Raw genomic sequence first — 21,253 nt, 5'->3', positions numbered from 1 at the left:
TTTTTGTCATTACAGGCAGTGTGGAAAAAGGTCAGCAAAAGGGTTAATGAACTAAGTAGCTAACTTGCATTTTTCTATTTGAAGTTTGTAACCCAATGTCCTAAGCTTAGGCCTGCACACAGTTTTTCATAATCAGGATGCAGCGTCGAGCGTAGATGGCTGAAAACAAGGAACGTGCACTCACGATTTAGATACTTGTCCGTTCTACGATTGAAAGTATCCTGTGCCAAGGATGTACTTATTTGCTCCAGGTTACGTATATCTGCTTGTACGACAGATTCACTTGCATGCCAATGTTTGCCTGTTCATCAGTATAAATAAGTACTTTATATAAATATAAATTGTGCTGTAACTCAGAGCCTTGCACATTTCTGCAGGCTCTCCATGATATCATGCTGAATAAAGGAATCACAACTTGAAGACTGGTCTCTAGCATAATTTTTCTTCAACAGGCAGTCCTAGGGTTATAAAGGATGTCATTCCTGATGACTTCCACAAGCCAATTTCTCTATAAATCATAAATATTGACTTTCTATAGCTCCCCATATCATGTGATTGTGTCATTCTACATACACTTGCATTCATATATTTCATTGAATTATCACCCGAATGCTCAAAATTAAAGTAATGACACAGTATCCAGTCAATAATGAATATCATGAAACATATTATTAATATTGTTATTTCATTAGGTGCAAGATTGCATGGGAGAATTTTCATAAAACCTGATTTATGTTCACAAGCTGAGGAGCCTCTTTGTGTGACAAGAGACCTAGGTCAAGATCTCATGCTGGATTATCCGGGACCAGAATCGAGACATGATACAAGACTGAAATGAGAACAGGGTACTAAACTAGATGCTAGATAATAATCCAAGCAGAGCTGACAATTGAGCACTAAACCTCAGTTCAGGTGCTCTTTAAATATTAAAGTCCTGGTGCCAAAACATGACTGCCAACTAATTAGCAGGGCAGGCCTGATAGCACCAGCTATCACATTCCAAAGAGTCAGAGTGTCTAAACTTCGGAGGTGGCCTATGTCGGATGCGTGTCATAACACTTTGTTCTGTTTCATTATCCTTCTGCTCAGGAGAAATTATAATCGATATTTGTTTGCACCTTACGAGCCAAAAGTATTCAAAAGAAATTTCCTGAAATTATGTATCTTTGAACAAATAGAATATAGATTATATGTGACTGTTGATAAATAATGACAATTTATTAATCTCTCCTCCTTTCACCCTCTGTAAGTGTAACTCCAAAATAAATTCTGCATTCTGTATTATAAAAAACTATTTTCAGTTTACTTTGTATCATCAGCAATATCGGATACTCTGTCTCTTTACCTAGGTCATTTATAATGATTATGAATAAGTGATAACCGAGCTATAATCCTTGTTGAATCCAATCTATCAAATTAAAATAACAAGCAACACACATCAAATTTGCTGGTGAATGCAGCAGGCCAGGCAGCATCTCTAGGAAGAGGTACAGTCGACATTTCGAGCCGAGACCCTTCGTCGGTGTTGCTTGAATTTCCAGCATCTGCAGAATTCCTCGTGTTTACGAAATTAAAATAGACCCACTTATTCATTCTGTATGATTTCTGGTCATTAAATGACAGTGCTGATATATCACTCCCAATCTCCTCAAGGCCTAGGTTTATGCAACAACACCTTTGCTGAATGTTCGAGGCAAATACAAACACATGAGTCACTCGTTCTCCTTTATACTCCCTGCAAGTTGGAACATTGAACATAGAACAGTACAGCACAGGAATAAGCCTTTTGGGCTTCAATGTTGTGCTGAAGTAATTAAATTAGTAATCAAATGCCCACCAAACTGCAAGTCTAAGCTTAGGACATTAGGTTACAAACATTTATTGGGTTGCAATGTTCAAATAGAAAAATGTAAGCCTTTTGCTCACCCTTCTTCCACAGCCTCCTCCACCGTCCCAGGTGTTCCAGGCACCCAACAATCCCTGTGTAAAAGACATCTAGTTTCTCTCAGCTCAAGTATTAGCTTTCTGGTAAACTTAGAGCAATTCTTTCTTAAACTTGTACTAATTTTTTGTCAACTTGACAAAATTGGTGCCTTACACTCTTACCATTTTTAAGGTACAGATCACTGGGCCTCTGCAAATTTGTTCAATTTCTTTTTGGTTCTCTTGTTAACATTTGTTTTAGAAAATGACACACTCTTTTGGAAAAGATGGAGCCTTATTATGGGTTTCCATTTGCTGGAAAGCTTCAAATGAAAATGAAGATTTATGTTTAAAGATGTGCCTGTAACTGATTAAAAATACTCTTATTTTTCTGTCACATTAAATTGCAACAGAAATCCTGACAGGTGGTGGCTTTGTGTATTAACATATTGTCTGCAATAATAACATTATTCTAAGTTGCTACTGAAGGAATATCTTAACAATTATTATTTGTTGTGTGTGACTAAATTTATCCAATAAATTGTTTTATTTGTAGCTCAGTATGGGATCAGATGGTAAGGGATTTCCTCATTCTTGTAAATTAGGCTGCAGTTATCAATATCACCTGAAGATATGCAGTAGGGTCTTTTCCTAGGCGCTGCCTGGCCTGCTGAATTCCTCCAGCATTTTGTGTGTGCGTGTGTTACAGTAGCGTCGGATCAGCTTTCACACGCAAGCTGATCCACTCTACCTGCTGCCTTTTTTTGTTGTCAGACTGTTAATCCAATATGTAGTCCTTGATGAATGCCAGTTGAGATATAGTATAAAAGGGAATGTAGGATGGCATGAAAGCAGTGGCCATGCCATCTGTGCTGTACAATTCATCAGCTCCAGGAACGACCATTCCAATATTCATCTGGATGGATCCCAATCTCCTTGCCACATTACCTTCAACTCACCTAAAACTGAAAACCTGCAAAGTGTTTTATTCGCTCAGTTGTAACTCCAAGCACTTGTCTTGTTTACCCATGTTGTAACTTGATGGCCACTGGCTTGGAATTTAATATTCTTGTTCTTGTATTTGCTCGACCCCTATAACTACTTCCACCCTGTCAATGACTCAGAACTCTTCATTCCTCTTAATCCTGCATACTCTCTCCTTTCACCTCAAGAATCACAGCATTACTGTCAATTGTTTAATCTCCATCTGCTGGAAGTTCTTCCTTCTAAATCCTCTCTGATTCTATGGCCATTGCAATCTGACTCCACCCTTATCAAACACTTTGTTTCTTACACCCATTAATGAATGCAAACTGTTGATATTGTAAGATATAATTTCACTTTCAGCTTTGCTGTTAATCAAATAGTTTATATGCTTTACTGTTTGAGAGCTGACATTATTTCCACTGAAATCAAAAAGCAGAGTGTTGAAGAGCTTCAGTCAGAGATCTTTTGTCTCAACGTCTAATTCTGGGAAGAAAAGGACAGACCAGGGAGCCTAGAGATGCTGTGATCATGGCTATCTTAAATGGGACAAGTTCAACTGTGGTAACCATAGCGAGTTCTTCCCATTGCCTGTCATAGGGAAAACCATTGTTAGGATTCTCCTCCAGTAGCTGAGTATCCAGATTGTTGAATCAGGGTGTGGAAATCTGTTCAGCTGGAAGAATATTAAGCGTGATCTTTATCACATAACAATTCCAGGAGAACTGAAGGGAGCAGTAGCTGACCTTCTTCAATCTCCCTTTGATTCTATTTCAGATATTAGAAGGGACTATGGAACATCTCCTCAACTTTTGGATGCCCAGAGAGTTTCAACTCCATCTTACTTTTACTCCACAATGCTATGCAAACCATGATACATACCAATAGATTTATGACCCAGTCAATGGAAGCAAAGAAGTCAGTGAAGGCTTCTTCATAGCTCCAATACTTTTCTTAATCTCCCTTGCCACTCTACCACACCCCGTCCAATAAATACTCCATATGAGAGGAGGTAATCTTCAAAACTAAGAGAAAACAATTGGACTTCAAGCTCATAGACCCAAGGTTTCGACAAACCGGTTTCACCTCTAGGCTTCTAATTGATCTTCAGGCTTTGATCTGCGGTACGGACCCCAGAACTAGCTGACAATGGGACCCCCAAACCCAAACACATGTCTTGCCAACTCATGACCCTGGGGGTTATTGGCTCTCAAGTCCATTTGAGGCCCAGAGGCCTGTCCTGGGGCCGGAGGATGGTTAGCGTGGGTGTGCGGATGGGTAGGAGGGAGGTAAGGGGCTTGCTTTGCTGTTGTTTTGTTGCTTGTTGTGGTGTGCTGCTCAGCCGAGCATTGTGGGCAATCTATCTTGGCACCTGATAGTGTGTGGCTACACTTGCGGGCTGCCACAGCACATCCTTGGGTTGAGCTGGTTCTTAATGTAAATCACAGCATTTTTCAATGCATATGTGATAAATAAATGAAACGGAATCTGCACTCTGATCCATTATTATTGGAGATATGGCACACTATCACTGGCAAACTCATAGATGGAATTAGTGCAGAATCAGGCCACCCTATAAAGAGTGTACAGGGAGTAAAGTAAGGGGCTGAGAATGCAGCCAAATTGAGCACTGGTGTTTGGGATTATAGTGGCTAAGGTGTTGCTGCCTACTCTAACTTATTGCAGTCTATTGGTCAGAAAGTCGAGATCCCATTTGCAGAGAATAGCATTAACATCCAGGACTCAGAGTTGTATGAACAGTGTGCAAGACACTTCTTTCAAGATATCAAGATATGTGACACCAATAAACCAATTCCAATTCCATTCACAAAAGTGCTCCATATTCTACATGCACGTACATGAGCTAAAACCTCACACTGCAGTTTGTTGGATGTTCTGTAGACTATCTGCCACTTTTTCCTCAGTACAACAATGATTACATTTCAAAAATACTCTTATTGTCGTATTACACCAAGCCTATTAAGGGTGCTATATTAAATCAAATCTTTCTATAAACTATTGTTTGTTTTCTAGTTACTGACAAATTAATTAATAGCTCTCATCACTGTGTGGAAAAAGTCTCCACAATAATCTGACATTTCTGACAGCTGAGAAACTTCCATTGGCAAGATTACTATGTCTGCACCATTTTGCTTAATTATTGGGCTTGTCATATACAGTTAACATCTTACTAAAATGGGATTAGGTGTCATTAAATGGCTAAATATATCACCATTAATCAGCTGGAAGCTGTAGACTGTGTATAAGTACATAGCTGAACCATACACTCAGTCCTATTTCAAAGGGTTAATAGCAATGGAACTTATAAGATCAGCTTGGCAATAAAAGATTAGTTCAATTTTTTTATGTTCATTTCTGAGCTTTCAGAGCTAAACTAAGGAAACATTTAAAAATAAGTGTTGTTCTTGGTGTTAATAAAGTAATTATCTGACAAACAATATACTTGTCGTAATGGGAATAAGAAAAACTAACTAATCAGGCCCAAGTTCTAAGAATGTTACCAAATATGAAATGAAGAGATAATGTGTGACAGGAAAAGTTATTAAACAGCTATTTAAGGTTCATAATTTTTTAAACCTCTAAAACAATAATTCCTGTCAAGAGTTTTTTTTTCCCTGTTTAAAGCCAAAATCGAAATTGATATTTGTTTTCCAGTGCTCATTGTACGTTATAACAGCAGTTATGTTTTGGATTCCATTTCAGAACTTTGATTGTATTAAATTAATCCGATTGAGGATGAAAGGGAGAAATATTGATCTTGAATCTTCTTGGATTGGGTAATGCACCTAATAACATGGAATGAGCAATTTCCCAAAAGTTTCCAATCCTGCTTGTAAATCAATTTATTCTGGAATTTAACCTGTTGCTATAAAAGTATTCATAACAAAATTGATTTTCTGAACCAAAATGTATGACATACTGTACAACTTGTTGAAAAATCATGAATTGGAGAGACTCACAACGAGCCCCACTCAATCAATTTTTGACAGGCCATCTTTGTCTTCAGTTGGTTCTGCAATTATTGAACAAGCTCTGCATCTATGCACCTTGAAATATATGAATGACATCTCCAGGCATATTATGAGTCACTCAGAGATAGTCACATACTTTGCATACTGCAAACAAAATTTCCAAGGATGGAAAGAGGAACAGGTCAGGCATTTTCATTTGATCAATGACTTGCTCCTCGTGTTAGAAAGATTGCACCTGACCACCACATGTTAGAGGGAGGTAATTGTATAAAACATAGAGCATCGAATATTGAACTGTACAGTATAGGAATAAGCTACTCGGCCCACAATTATATGCCGAACCAAATAAATTACTAAACAAGTAGCTAACTGAACTAATCTCTTTTGCCTACACGATGCCCATCTCCTTCCATTTTCCTCTCACTTATGTGCCTATCTAAACATCTCCCAAAAATCTATAATGTTTCTGCCTCTACTACCACCCTAGGCAGCGCATTCCAGGCACCCACCACTTTCTGTGTAAATAACTTGGCCCTCAACATCTCCTTTGAAATTACCCCCCATCACCTCAAATGCAAGCCCTCTGGTATTAGACATTTCAAACCTGGGAAAAAGATGTGTCTATCTACTCTACCTATGCCTCTCATAATCTGATAAACTTCCCTCAGATCTGCCCTCAGCCTCCACCACTCCAGTGAAAACAACCAAGATTGTCCAACTTCTCGTTAGAGCACACACACTCTAATCCAGACGACATCATGGGAAACCTCTTCTGCACCCTCTCCATAGCCTTGACATCCTTCCTGTAACAGGGTTACCAGAACTGCTTTCAAAACTCCAGATGCAGCCTTACTAGAGTTTTATAAAGCTGCAACATTACCTCCTGACTTTTGAACTCAGTGCCTTGCCTAATAAAGACAAGCACCCCATTGGCCATCTTCATCACCCGATCAAACTTTGTAGCTACTTCCTGGGGGTTATGAACCTGGACCATGAGATCCCTCTGCTCATTAACACTGTTAAGGATCCTGCCCTTACATATCTGGCACTGATCTATATCCTATTGTATTCTTTGCCAGTGTTTCATGCTATCCACAACACCACCAAGCCTCGTGTAATTTGCCAATAATCTACTTACCAATAGATTTATGACCCAGTCAATGACAGTAAAGAAGTCAATGAAGACTTCTTCATAGCTCCAATACTTTTCTCAATCTTTCTTGTCACTCTGCTGTACGCCATGTCCACTAAATACCCCATATGAGAGGAGTTAATTTTCAAAACAAACAGAAAACAACTGGAATTCAAACTCATAGACCCAAGGTTTTGCCCGTCTGGTTTTCACCTCCAGACTTGCAATTGACCTTCGGCCTTCAATCTTCAGTCTGAACCCCAGGGCTAGCTGACAATGGGACCTTGAACTCCAGGCCTCAAACTCGTGACTTGCTAACTCATGCCCCAAGGGGGTCGTCAGCTCTCAAGTCTATTTGAGGCCTGGAGGCCAGTGCTGGGCTAGAGGACAGTCTACATGCGTGTGTGGATGGGTAGGAGGTAGGTAAGGGGCTTGTTTTGCTGTGGTTTTGTTTTCTTGCTTGTTCTGTGTTACTTTGCCGAGCATTGTGGGCAATCTACCTGATTGTGTGTGGCTACACTGATGGGCTGCCCCCAGCACATTCTTAGGTTGAGCTGGTTCTTACCGTAAATCACAGCATCTTTCAATGCATATGTGATAAATAAATTAAACAGAATCTGCACTCTGATTCATCGTTATTGGAGATATGGCACACTATCATCGGCAAACTCATAGATGGAATTAGTGCAGAATCAAGCCACCTGTAAAGAGTGTACAGGGAGTAAAGTAAAGGCTGAGAATTCAGTCAAATGAAGCACTGGTGTTTGGGATTATAGTGGCTGAGGTGCTGTTGCCTACCCTAACTCATTGCAGTCTGTTGATCAGGAAGTCACGGACCCAGTTACAGAGAATGGTGTTAACTTCAAAGTCTCAGAGTATGATGGTCAGTTTGCTTGGACTTCTGGAATTACAAATATATGCCAAATATGATGTATAGATTTGCAGACTTCCAAATATAATAGTGGAAACTTATGGCTCTTATAAGCTAAACATGTGGAAACAAAGGTTTTACTCACTACAGACTATTTTAAATAGATAATTTTCTATTTAGGACTCAAATATTATGAAGGAAATTTGTTTTATGTAACTTCTTCAAAACTGCAAGTTAACTGTAAGAATAAATTATAGATGCTTGACACAGCTCAGCACATCACAAAACTGGGTTTCCCTCTGTGATGTCCGTCTATACTCATCATCTCAGTAAAGCAACCAGCCTAATCAGAGCTCCTACCCTCTTGATATTCTCTCTTCTCAATGCTCCCATGGGGTAGAAAATTAAAAAAAAACACTAAAATCTCATACCACCAGGCTCAAGGACAGCTTCTAATGATTCTCCAGTATGATAAAGTTGACTCTTGACCTGATAATCAATCTCCTTATGACCTTTCATCTTAGTCTACCTGCAATGCACTGTCTGTGTCACTGTTACACTTCATTCTGCATTCTGTTATTGTTTTACTATTGCTTTGCACTGTGCAATGATTTGACTTGTATGAACAGTATGCAAGACACTTCTTTCAAATTATTAAGAAATGTGACACCAATAAACCAATTCCAATTCTATTTATAAAAGTGCTTCATATTCTATATGCACATACATGAACTAAAACCTCACACTGCAGTTTGTTGAACTTTCTACGCTTTTTCCTCAGTGCAACAATGACTACGTTTCAAAGATGTTCTTATCATCGTGATACACCAAGTTTATTAAGTGTGCTATATTAAATCAAATCTTTCTATAAACTATTGTTTTTTTTCTAGTTACTGACAAATTAATTAATAGCTCTCATCACTGTGTGGAAAAAGTCTCCATAATAATCTGACATTTCTGACCGCTGAGAAACTTCCATTGGCAAGATTACTATGTCTTCACCATTTTGGTTAATTATCAAGCTTGTCATATACAGTTAATGTCTTACTAAAATAGGAATAAATGTCATTAAGTGGCTAAATATATCACCACTAATCAGCTAGAAGCTGTAGACAGTGTATAACTGCAAAGCTGAACCATACACTCAGTCCAATTTCAAAGGGTTAACAGCAGTGGAACATGTAAGATCAGCTTGGCTATAAAAAATCAGTTCAATTTTTTAATATTCTTTTCTCAGCTTTCAGAATTAAACTGAGGAAACAATTAAAAGTAAGTGTTCTTCTTGGTGTTAAAAAGTAATTATCTGATAAACAATATACTTGTCATGATGGGAATAAGGAAAACTAGTGTTACCAAATATACAAAATGAAGAGATAATGTGTGACAGGAGAAGTTATTGAACAGCTATTTATGCTTCATAACTTTTTTAAACCTCTGAACAATTATTTATGTCAAGAGTTTTTCTCCAGTTTAAAGCCAAAATAGAAATAAGTATTTGCTTTCCAGTGCTCATTGTACATTATAATATAGTTATGTTTTGGGTTCCACTTCAGAACTTTGATTGCATTAAATTGATCTGACTGAGGATAAAAGGGAGAAATATTAATCTTGAATCTGCTTGATTTGGATAATGCACCTAATAACATGAGATAAACTATTTTCCAAAAGTTTCCAATTCTGCTTGTAAATCAATTTATTCTGGAATTTAATCTGTTGCTATAAAAGTATTCATAACAAAATTGATTTTCTGAACCAAAATGTATAACATACTGTACATCTTATTGAAAAATCATAAATTGGAGAGACTCACAACTAACCCCACTCAATCAATTTTTGACAGGCCATCTTTGTCTTCAGTTGGTTCTGCAATTATTGAACAAACTCTGCGTCAATGCACCTTGTAATATATGAATGACATCTCCAGGCATGTTACGTGTCACAAGAGTGGAGCACAGCTGGACCCAAATGCAGGACACAAACACGTTTTGTAGCGTTAATAAAAACAGAGTTTATTAATAGTTACTAAGAAAGCAGGGAAGCAAGGATTGTACAGACAGACTTCAAGGAGTGAATGAAGTGGAAGCAGGAATATGCGTGGCTGGAGTTGGGCTCAGCCCCTGGACTTAGAGTAGGACTCAGGGCCTGGGCTTGGCCTGTGAACTCGGGACCCGGACTTGGACTTGGGCTTGGCCTGGGAACTTGGGACCCAGACTTGGACTTGGGAACTCAGGACCCGGACTTGGACTTTGTCTTGGCCTGGGAACTCAGGACATCGGAGCCTGGACTCGGAGCTCGGAACAAGGGAGCCTGGACTTGTAACTCGGAACAACGGAACACAGAGCCTGGTCTCTTCCTTGGATACAGGACACAGAGCCAGGACTATTCTTGGACATAGGAAACAGAGCCTGGACTCTTCCTTGGTTACAGGACACAGAGCCGGGACTCTTCCTTGAATACAGGACACAGAACACAGAACACGAAGAGACAGTTCTCCACTCAGGGTAGCGGCAAATGGCTGGACCTACCCAGCAGAGGCAAGGACATGAAGAGACAAAACCACACAATGATAGACAGTTCTTTATCTTGGCACGAAGTGACTCCAAGTAGTAGCAAGCTCTCGACTCGGTGTGGAACTCCAGACAGCGACTCTTGACTCACTCCGGCGGATTAACTTGACGGACCCACTCCGGCAAGGAGGGGCGACCTACTGGCGCTCACTTCGAGGAGAAGACTTGACTTGCGCCGACGATGTCACCTGGCTCGCTCTGGCAAGGTGGCTTGCTCGCATTTGCTTCGGTGACATCAGGTGACGATCTAGTGCCGAGAAGCTGTAAGCAGGACACTAAATACTGCCGGTTCAGCTGAGAATCAAATGCCTTTAATTACAGAGCCCAAGAAACACGGGGAAACAACGAGTTAAAGGAAAACAAGGAGTCAACGGTCCCGATTGTGACACAAAGGAAATTTAAAGGGAACCAGGGAATAACCAGTCAGGAGCATGACAGTTATGAGTCACTCAAAGATATTCACATACTCTGCATACTGCAAGCAAAATTCCCAAGGATGGAAGGAGGAACAGGTCGGGCATTTTCATTTGATTAATGACTTACTTTTTGAGTTAGAATCATGGTACTTGGTCACCACATGTTAAAGGAAGTTTGAACATAGAGCATCGAACACGGAACTGTACGGTACAGGAATAGGCGAGTCAGCCCACAATGGTGTGCTGAACCAATTAAATTACTAATCAAGTGGCTAACCAAACTAATCTCTTCTGCCTACAGAATGTCAATATCCTTCCATTTTTCCCTCATTCATCTGCATATCTAAACATCTCCTAAAATCTATAATGTTTCTGCCTCTACCACCACTGCAGGCAGAGCATTCCAGGCACCCTGTACTTTCTGTGTAAGAAAACTTGCCCCTCACATCTCCTTTGAAATTACCCCCTATCATGCCCTCAGGTATTAGACATTTCAACCCTGAGGAAAAGATGCTGTCTATCTACGCCTCTCATAATCTTATCAACTTCCATCAGATCTCCCTCGGACTCTGCCACTCCAGAGAAAGCAATCAAGTTCGTCCAACTTCTCGTTAGAGCACATCCCCTCTAATTCAGGCAGCACACTTTTAAACCTCTTCTGCATCCTCTCCAAAGCCTTGACATTTCCTATAATGAGGCGACCAGAACTGTTTGCAATACTCCTGATGTGTCCTAACTAGAGTTTTATAAAGCTGCAACATAACTTCCTGACTTTTGAACTCAGTGCCTCGCCTAAAAAAGGCAAGCATGTCACATACCATCTTTACCACCCTATTGCCCTGTGTAACTACTTTCTGAGGGCTATGAACTTGGACCATAAGATCCCCTCATCAGCACTGGTAAGGATCTTGCCCTGAACTTATCTTGGACTGATCTATATTCCATTGTATTCTTTGTCAGTGTTTTATGTTATCCACACCACCACCAATCTTCGTGCCATCTGCAAGCTTAATACCCCACCCATCTATTTTTTCATCTAAGCCATTTATATACATCATAAACAGCAGAGGTCCCAGTACAGATCCCTGTGGAACATCACCAATCACAGATATCCAGCTCGAATAAGCTCTTTCAACCACAACTTTGCTGAGTTGGATGCATTGCAAAAACAAGGTTACTTTGAGATAAATTAGTAATCCTGCCACCGTGAGGCATAAGAGCAGCAGCCTTGTGGGAATATTATCATTTTTCATTTCAGCTTCAAATCATTCACAAGCTAAACTTGGAGTTAGTTTGCCATTCATTAAACATAGTCGAATCAGCATCCTAAATTCCTCAGGGTCATTGTGAGAGCATCATTCCCACCTTCTCAGAGTACTTGGGACTGAGTAATAAATAAGCTTCATTCATATGGAGATCAAATACTATTCCATTTTTTCACTAGACTGAAGGGAATATAAAAAACTCGTTAACAATCTCAAAATTCACTATAAATTTCAAACCTATTAAAATAATGAGGTTGTGAAACGATAATGCAACGAGAGAACGAATGTTAAAACATCTGCGTGGCGTGTTTTACTTCGCCCTGGCTTGTATTTTCATCATGTTTTAAATTTTCACAAAAATGTGTAAGACAATGAGGAAAGCTGTTCACTTTCATTGGCTTGCTTCAAATTTCAGTAAGATCAGAATCAGGTTTAATATCACCGGGATATATTGTGAAATGTGTTAACTTTACAGCAACATTACAATAAAATACTTGACCAATAAATATAGAGCAAAAACTGAGTTACATTACGTGTGTGTATGTATATATGTATATATATGTGTGTGTGTATATATATATTCTATTAAATAGTTAAGTTAAAATAAATGGGGCAAAATAACAAATAAAAAAGTAGTGAGGTGGTATTCATGGGTTCAATGTCCATTTAGAAATCAGATGGCAGAGGGAAAGAAACTTCTCAACCATTATTGCTTCTCAATTTCTTTATCCTGTTCAGTGATGAGGAGAGATTGGATAGGCTGTGTTTGTTTTCCTTACAGTGAAGGAATCTGTGTTATACAAAATTATGGCTGACATGTAAAAGATAGGTAATATGAAAATTTTCCCCTAGTGAAGTTGTTGAGAACTGGAAGGCTTTAAGTTTAAGGTGAGGAGTAAGAAATCCAGAAGGAATCTAATGAAGATTTTATTTGGACAGCACAATAGCGCGTATGTCTTTGAAATGCTGCAGGAAACCAGTGCACCTGGAGGAAACTCATGTGATCACTGGGAGAATGTGTAAACCGTACACAGATAGTAGAGCTGCTGTCTCACTGTGCCAGGTCCAGCTTCAGTCCTGGCCTCAGCTGCTATCCGCATGTTCTCCCTGTGACCAGTCTGACTTCCTCCAGGTGCTTTGCTTTCCTCCTACATCACAAGGACAGGGGCACAATAAATCACTCCTGCTGTATAGGTGAGTGGTAGAAAGTGGGGGGGGGAAACGGTGAGAACGTGGGGAGAATAAAGTTGGAATTAAAGCAGGATTAGTGTAAGTGGGTAGCTGATTGACCGTACAGAGTCAGTGAGATGAAGTGATGGTTTACGTGATGTATTTCTGTAGATTCTCTAACGCCCAGAATCCCGAACAGTCTCTGAAGCTGAGAGTCATGCAATACTTTGCCAGAAGTCTCCAGCGAAGTCTAGCAATCGAATCACAATGGTTGCCAAATGTTGGAAAATGGGATTAGTCCAGTTGTGTACTTGATAGTCAACATGGATATGAATGGCTGAGGGTTATTTTATGAGCTGTATGACTCCATGACTCTATCCAATACTTTATTACATATTGTTTCCGATTTATTTTATGCAATTGGTTTAATAACCCCAAAGTTCAAAGTAGCTTTATCATCAAAGTACAAATATGTCATCATATACTACCCAGAGATTCATTTTCTTGTAGGCATTCACAGTAAATGTAAAGAAGTACAATAGATTCATGAAAAAAATACTCACAGCAAAGGCAGGAAAATAATCATTGTGTAAGGGAAAACACACTATGCAAATAAAACAAATAAATAAATAAACAGAATGATAGATAAACAAACAAATAAATAAATATTCCCTGTGCTACAGAAACAACTACATTCATAGCAGAGGAAAAAAGAAACTAATTTAAGAGTTGTCAGAACTTAATCTACAACTTCTATGAATTTTAACAAGCTGTAACTGATCTGTGGTAGACAAATTGACAAAGGTCACCGAACAACTCTCAGTAGATTTGCAGCCGTCTCCTGCTGACTTTACAGTAGCCTAGTAAAATGATTTTACCTGAGCTCTTTTGGCAGGTTTATCTCACCTCTGCTTTAACCTGTCAGATCACCCTAGCTGTCACTGCTTTGAGCCAACATATTGACTTCTATCAATGCTAGCCATCAGCAGTCCCAGATAATTTTTGATTTAACTTCTTACTGTAAAAATCAGAATCAGCTTTAATATCACTGGCATATATTGTGTAATTTTTTATTATGCAGCAATACCTAGGTTAAAAACACTATATAAATTACAATAAGAACTATATATAGCTGGAGAGAGTTGAGATAGAGTAGATAAGAGCTGTGTAGGAATAAGAGTAGGCTTGGATGAAACTGCTACCATTTAACAGAAGGACCATGCAGGAGCTCCCAGAAGCAAATTGACATGCACGGACATTTATTATTAACACTATAGCTTCCTTAACTTTTAGCTTTTGAAAACGTATTAATTCTATTATTTCTTGAACATTATTCGCTCATCAATAGGCGGAAGATCTATCTGCAATGAAGTAGCTACCTATGGGATTGGTTTTGCATGGGTGAATTGGGATATTAAATCTTCACACAAAAATAATAATATGTGAGGGAAAGAGCTTCCACGATAAATTCTCTATTTTGTCTCAATGCCAACAAGATTCAGAATCTGAAACTAATGTGATGAATGGCACTGCCTGAAATACTAACTTGTCATCATTCCGCCTCCATATCATTGCTCCTGGCTGAATTATTGTGTCTTCTCTTATTTTCTGTCTTTGTTTCAGATTCTTACCACTTGTAGCACTTTTAAGCTTTTTTTCTACATCTCAATTATTACTTATGAAGGAGATTCTTTAATCTTTTTATTGCATTTTATCAAACCCAACTCTAAAATGCAGAATATTACAAGAACTACACAAATTATTTCAGAAAGCAAAATTGATTAAAATCTGCCAAATACCTTTTGGAAGTGTACTGATTAAGTGTTTGGGTGAGAGATGCCTATTAAATACAATTGCAGATCCATTTTCTAACAAATATCAGCATACCTGTCAGGAAATAGTAATCATAAATCTGAAAGTCATGTTAGCAAGTTCTGTTTTTGGAATGGAGAATGTGGACTGGCATATTAAATTAGCATGTACAGTAGGCTGTCATGTTAAAGCAGGATCAAGGTCTTGATGCAGCAGGAGGAAGCTTATCCCCCATACACCAAGACACTAATCACAGAAAATAGTAACAGGAGTGGGTCATTCAACAACTTGAGTCTGCTCTTCATTCAAAATGATCCTGGCTGACCATCGAGATTCATTAACCATGTATCGCTTGATCCCACAATCCATAGAAACAATACCCAAGTCCTTCCTGATTTTATTTAATGATTTGGCATCTGTGGTAGAGATTTCCTCGATTCACTATTCTCTGGGAGAAGAAATTCCTCCTCATGCCTGTCTTAAATGACTTACTTCTTATCCTTAAGCTATGATCCTTGCTCCCGGACTCCCTGCCGCTGGGAACATCATTCCTGCATCTAATTTGTCCAGTCTTGTTAGAATTTTGTAAGTTTCCCTCTCATTCTTTTAAACTGGAATGAATATAAACCTAATTCATCTAACATCTCTTCATTAATCAGTCCAGTGAATCTATGCTGAATTCTGGCCATAGCAAGTGCATCTTCCAGAGAAAAAGACACCAATACTGCACGATATACTCAAAGTATCATCACACTAAAGCTCTATATAATTGCAACACAACATCATTATTGCTATATTTGAACCCCCTCACTACGAAGACCAACAAATAGTCTGCCATCTTAACTGCCTACTGTACTTGTATTCAGCAATTAGTGCACAAGAACACGTGGATCTCCACAGTTTTCCCAATCCATTGCTATTCCTGTGATCCCACCAAACTGGATGACCTCACATCTATCCACTTTATATTGCATCTGCCGCCTATTTGCTCACTCCCTCAACCCGTCAAAATCAAGTTGGTGCTTCTCTGCAACCTCCCCAAGCTGACCATCCACCCAGTTTTGTGTAGCCTGCAGTCCTGGAGACATTAAATTTAATCCCCTTATCCAAGTGATTCATATACAGTATATCATGAAAAACTGAACACCAGCAGGGATTTCACTAATACCTATTACACTGACTGCCACTTGGAAAAAAGACCAATTTATTCCTAGCATTTGTTTCCTGTCAGCTAACCAATTCTCTTTCTATGCTAGCACCACATCCCCAAATCCTATTTTAATATTGCATGTTAATGTCTTATGTGGCTTCCTGAAAGTAAACACCTACTATTAACTACAGCAACTCAAAATGTTTTTTCACCTGAGTATTTGAATATTTTAGTGACATAATTCTAGCTAGACACTGATTATACGCTTACTGTCCATAATATTGGAGACCTAGGTGGCCATTTTGCAACCAAACCAAGTTGCCCAGGTTAATATGAAGAATGTAAACCTACATTAATATTCTAATTTATATATAAATATTATTTCAGCTTCATTTGTGATACCTCCACATGGTAAGTTCTATGATTTAAAATACACTAATAACTTCAAAGTTCATGTAATTTATTATTGAAGTAGTTATACATAAGAAGGAATTTCTTTAGCCAGAAGGTGGTGAATTTGTGGAGTTCATTGTCACAGACAGTTGTGAAGGCCAAATCATTGGGTAGACTTAAAGTGGAGGATGATGGATTCTTGATTAGTCAGAGTGTCAAATATTATGAGGTAAAGGCATGAGTATGCGGTTGAGAAGGATAATAAATCAGTCATGATGGAATGGTAAAGCAGACTCGATGGGCTGAATGGCCTAATTCTGCTCCTATGTCTTATGGTCCTATGTCACTATATACTACCTTGATATTTAGTTTCCTGTAGGCATTTACAAGAAAATAAAGAAATACAACAGAATTTATGAAAAACTGTACATAAGGAAGATGTACAGACATCCAATGCACAAAAGGAGGACAAATCATGCAAACAATACACAAAATAATAAAAGTAAATAAATAATACTGAGAACATGAGCTGCAGAGTCCTTGAAAATTAATCAAACGGTTGAGAAGACAGTTTAGCATTGAGGTGAATGAATTTATCCAAACTGGTTCAGGAGCCTGATCAATGTAGGGTAATAACTGTGGGATCATTTTACTTCTTGAAAGTAAAAAGAATAACTTTTCTCATATGAAATAGGAGGGATGTTTGGTTCTATCTATCAATGTATTAAGCAACTCCAGTTGTTAATTTTGCATTTGTCAGCAATGGATAAGAAAATATTGCTTTAGATATCCACTTATCAGTAAAATTCCAGGGGAATGTATTTTAAAGATGCATAAATACCCTGATACCCAGTCAACATGGATTTGTGCGTGGAAGGTCATGTTTGTCAAATCTTATTGAATTTTTTGATGAAGTTACTAGGAAAGTTGACGAGGGTAAAGCGGTGGATGTTGTCTATATGGACTTCAGTAAGGCCTTTGACAAGGTTCCACATGGAAGGTTAGTTAGGAAGGTTCAATCGTTAGGCATTAATATCGAAGTAGTAAAATGGATTCAGCAGTGGGTGGACGGGAGACACCAGAGAGTAGTGGTGGATAACTGTGTGTCAGATTGGAGGACGGTGTGTAGCAGTGTGCCTCAGGGATCTGTTCTGGGTCCAATGTTGTTTGTCATATACAACCGTATATTAATGATCTGGATGGTGGGGTGGTAAATTGGATGAGTAAGTATGCAGATGATACTAAGATAGGTGGCATTGTGGATAATGAAGTAGGTTTTCAAAGCTTGCAGAGAGATTTAGGCCAGTTAGAAGAGTGGGCTGAAAGATGGCAGATGGAGTTTAATGCTGAAAAATGTGAGGTGCTACATTTTGGTAGGACTAATCAAAATAGGAAATGCATGGTAAATGGTAGGGCATTGAAGAATGCTGTAGAACAGAGGGACCTAGGAATAATGGTGCATAGTTCTCTGAAGGTGGAATCTCATGTGGATAGGGTGGTGAAGAAAGCTTTTGGTATGCTGGCCTTTATTAATCAGAGCATTGAGTATAGGAGTTGGGATGTAATATTGAATTTGTATAAGGCATTGGTAAGGCCAAATTTGGAGTATTGTGTACAGTTCTGGTCATCGAATTATAGGAAAGATGTCAATAAAATTGAGAGAGTACAGAAGAAATATACTAAAATGTTGCCTGGGTTTCATCTCCTAAGTTACAGAGAAAGGTTGAACATGTTAGGTCTTTATTCTTTGGAGTGTAGAAGGTTGAGGGGGGATGATAGAGGTGTCTAAAATTATGAGGGGGATTGATAGAGTTGACGTGGATAGGCTTTTACAATCGAGAATGGGGGAGATCCAAACAAGAGGACATGAGCTGAGAGTTAAAGGACAAAAGTTTAGGGATAACGTGAGGGGGAACTTCTTTACTCAGAGAGTGGTAGCTGTGTGGAATGAGTTTCCAGCAGAAGTGGTTGAGGCAGGTTCGATGTTGTTGTTTAAAGTTAAATTGGATAGATATATGGACAGGAAAGAAATGGAGGGTTATGGACTGAGTGCAGGTCAGTGGGACTATGTGATAGTAAGAGTTCGGCACAGACTAGAAGGGCTGAGATGGCCTGTTTCCGTGCTGTAATTGTTATATGGTTATAAAGGGCAGGGAATGTCGACTTAGACAATGAGAGGCCTGCGTCGGGCATTTTCATGCCTTACAAGGTGCAGGTTGGAAGTCTGTGTGGGGTGCCACACCTTGCACAGACATTAGAACAATGTGTGTCCTTGCTCAAGGATACAAACACGCTGCCACAGCTGAGGCTCGAACTAACGACTTTCAGATCACAATGTCTTAACCACTTGGCCACGTGCCCAACACAGTATTTTAAAAATCTTCAAATATTCGTATTTGGTGCTTCATAAAATAAGTGAGTAGAAATTATTTGGCCAGCACAAATATAATTTTCTTTGTCTGTTGTGGAATGTAATAAAAATAATTTAATAGCAATGGAGCTTCAAGCACATTCAGAGACATTAGTCTCTAATATGTTTTAAGCTTATCTCGATGTTTTGTCTAATTAAATTACTTTTGAAAGCATCTTTATGAACTACCTCTACATTTCTCTGACTTGGCATCAATCTTGTGTACAAAATAGAGCTAACTGGGAAAAAACTGTGACCATGCTATTGTAATAGAAGTGAAGAATGCATGACCCATTCTTGTTGATAGCTGGATCTCTGACTCATAATCAGTAGTATTGAAATAATTGGGCTTGCTGCTCATCAGAAAGAAGCAAGAGCCTCATTATCTCATGAAAATCAGGTTCTGCTCATTGGTTTTGATTCTAATGAGTGTTTTTTAAAGGGTCTACTGCAGATTGGCCAGAAAATATTTAAAAACAGAGCTGTTATAAGTATATGTATCATCACAGCATGACGTGTTTGATCACGTGTGCACTGAGGTGCCCATACACACAGTCAGACACATCTTTTAGACCTTGTTATTCCACAGCCAACAGCAAAAGCATTAGACATTAAAGCATTCTCTTTCTCTAACACTTACACATTCATCCTCCTCAATTCTTTCCAGAAAGAGCTTATCACTGCCTCCATGGGCTTCATAATCTACTTCTAGTTCAGTCTACAATTTTGCTTCTCAAAGTACACATTCCTCATTAAGACAGCTGCAGCATTTATTTTAATCTGTTGCTGTTCCTGATAATATGCTCCCAGTGTATAGCCGAAACTCATGCAAGTGAAGATCATTTAAATAAGGAAACCCTTCCAATTCTAAAATTCTGTGTACTCATTTACTGAGCGTAAAATTGTCCTTTTGCTGTCTAGTTTATAAGATCAGGTCAAAAATCCCTAAAAAGCTATGAGAGTGGGTTAAGCAATCACCTAAGGTTTAAAAGTATATTTAGTTCAGATATTCTTTGCATTCTCAATATTAATTCTCATGAAGCTTCATTCATTTTGCATCATTTAAAAATAATACTTGAAGCATCAGTGAAAAAAATACAATAGTTTTAACACTGTGGGAAAGCTACTTCACACTTACCATAATAACATCCACATTATTCAGTTTCAGCTGGTTCGACAAATACAAACTTATCTTATGCCTAATACTATCAGCAAGTAGCTGAACAGGCACTACTTCAGTTCCTGTTTGTACAACTTGTGGATGGATGTGAGAGGAGCCACGTTTGAACGCTGATGTAAAGTCATGACCCCACCCTCACCTTTTACAAAGAGTGAAAAACACGTTTCAGTCTAGATTGAGTCATATTTCAGTTTGTGGAAAAGTATCCTGACAGGCATGAGAGATTTATGACAATTGTAGGAAGTGCACTCAGAGCTGCAGCAGATCAACATTTTATCCTTCAGCTGACTTATTTTAAATATAAATTACAGATTATACACCACCATTGTTCACTTGTCTCTACACAAGTGCATTAACATCTATAATATTGAAGATGACTGATTCCTTTGTTCCATTACAGATCATAAAAATGTTAAAAGGAGTTCAGTAGCCACTGTATTTTCAGTGTGTAGTTTTCATTATATGTCCTGATGAATTAGAATCAGAATCAGAATCAGGTTTATTATCGCAATCAGCTGTTTCGTCTTACTGATGTTGAGTGCCAGGTTGTTGCTGCAGCACCACTCCACTAGTTGGCATATCTCACTCCTGTATGTTCTGTCGTCACCACCTGAGATTCTACCAACAATGGTTGTATCATCAGAAAATTTATAGATGGTATTTGAGCTATGCCTAGCCACAGTCATGCGTATATAGAGCAATGGGCTAAGCACACACCCCTGAGGTGCACCAGTGTTGACCGTCAGTGAGGCGGAGATATTATCACCAATCTGCACAGATTGTGGTCTTCCAGTTAGGATGTCAAGGATCTAATTGCAGAGGGAAGTAAGAGGCCCAGGTTCTGCAACTTCTCAGTCAGGATTGTGGGAATGATGGTATTCAATGCTGAGCTATAGTCGATGAACAGCATCCTGACGTAGGTGTTTGTGTTGTCCAGGTGATCTAAAGCTGTGTGGAGAGCCACTGAGATTGCATCTGCTGTTGACC

The 21,253-nt window shown here is 38.8% G+C and overlaps 1 long non-coding RNA gene across 1 annotated transcript in view; it reads right to left on the bottom strand.

Annotated features, from left to right (window-relative positions):
- Nucleotides 1-20,333, bottom strand: part of LOC140198624 (uncharacterized) — a 72,982-nt gene extending 52,649 nt beyond the window's left edge. Inside the window, exon 1 of the long non-coding RNA XR_011886225.1 lies at nucleotides 20,225-20,333. This is a non-coding gene — a long non-coding RNA (uncharacterized lncRNA). The remainder of the gene's footprint in view (nucleotides 1-20,224) is intronic.
- Nucleotides 20,334-21,253: the final 920 nt, after the last annotated feature.

The sequence above is a fragment of the Mobula birostris genome, chromosome 6, assembly GCF_030028105.1.
Source record: "Mobula birostris isolate sMobBir1 chromosome 6, sMobBir1.hap1, whole genome shotgun sequence".
NCBI lineage: Eukaryota > Metazoa > Chordata > Chondrichthyes > Myliobatiformes > Myliobatidae > Mobula > Mobula birostris.
Note: the sequence above shows the minus strand (reverse complement) of the source record. Positions and strands in the feature narration are given on the sequence as shown.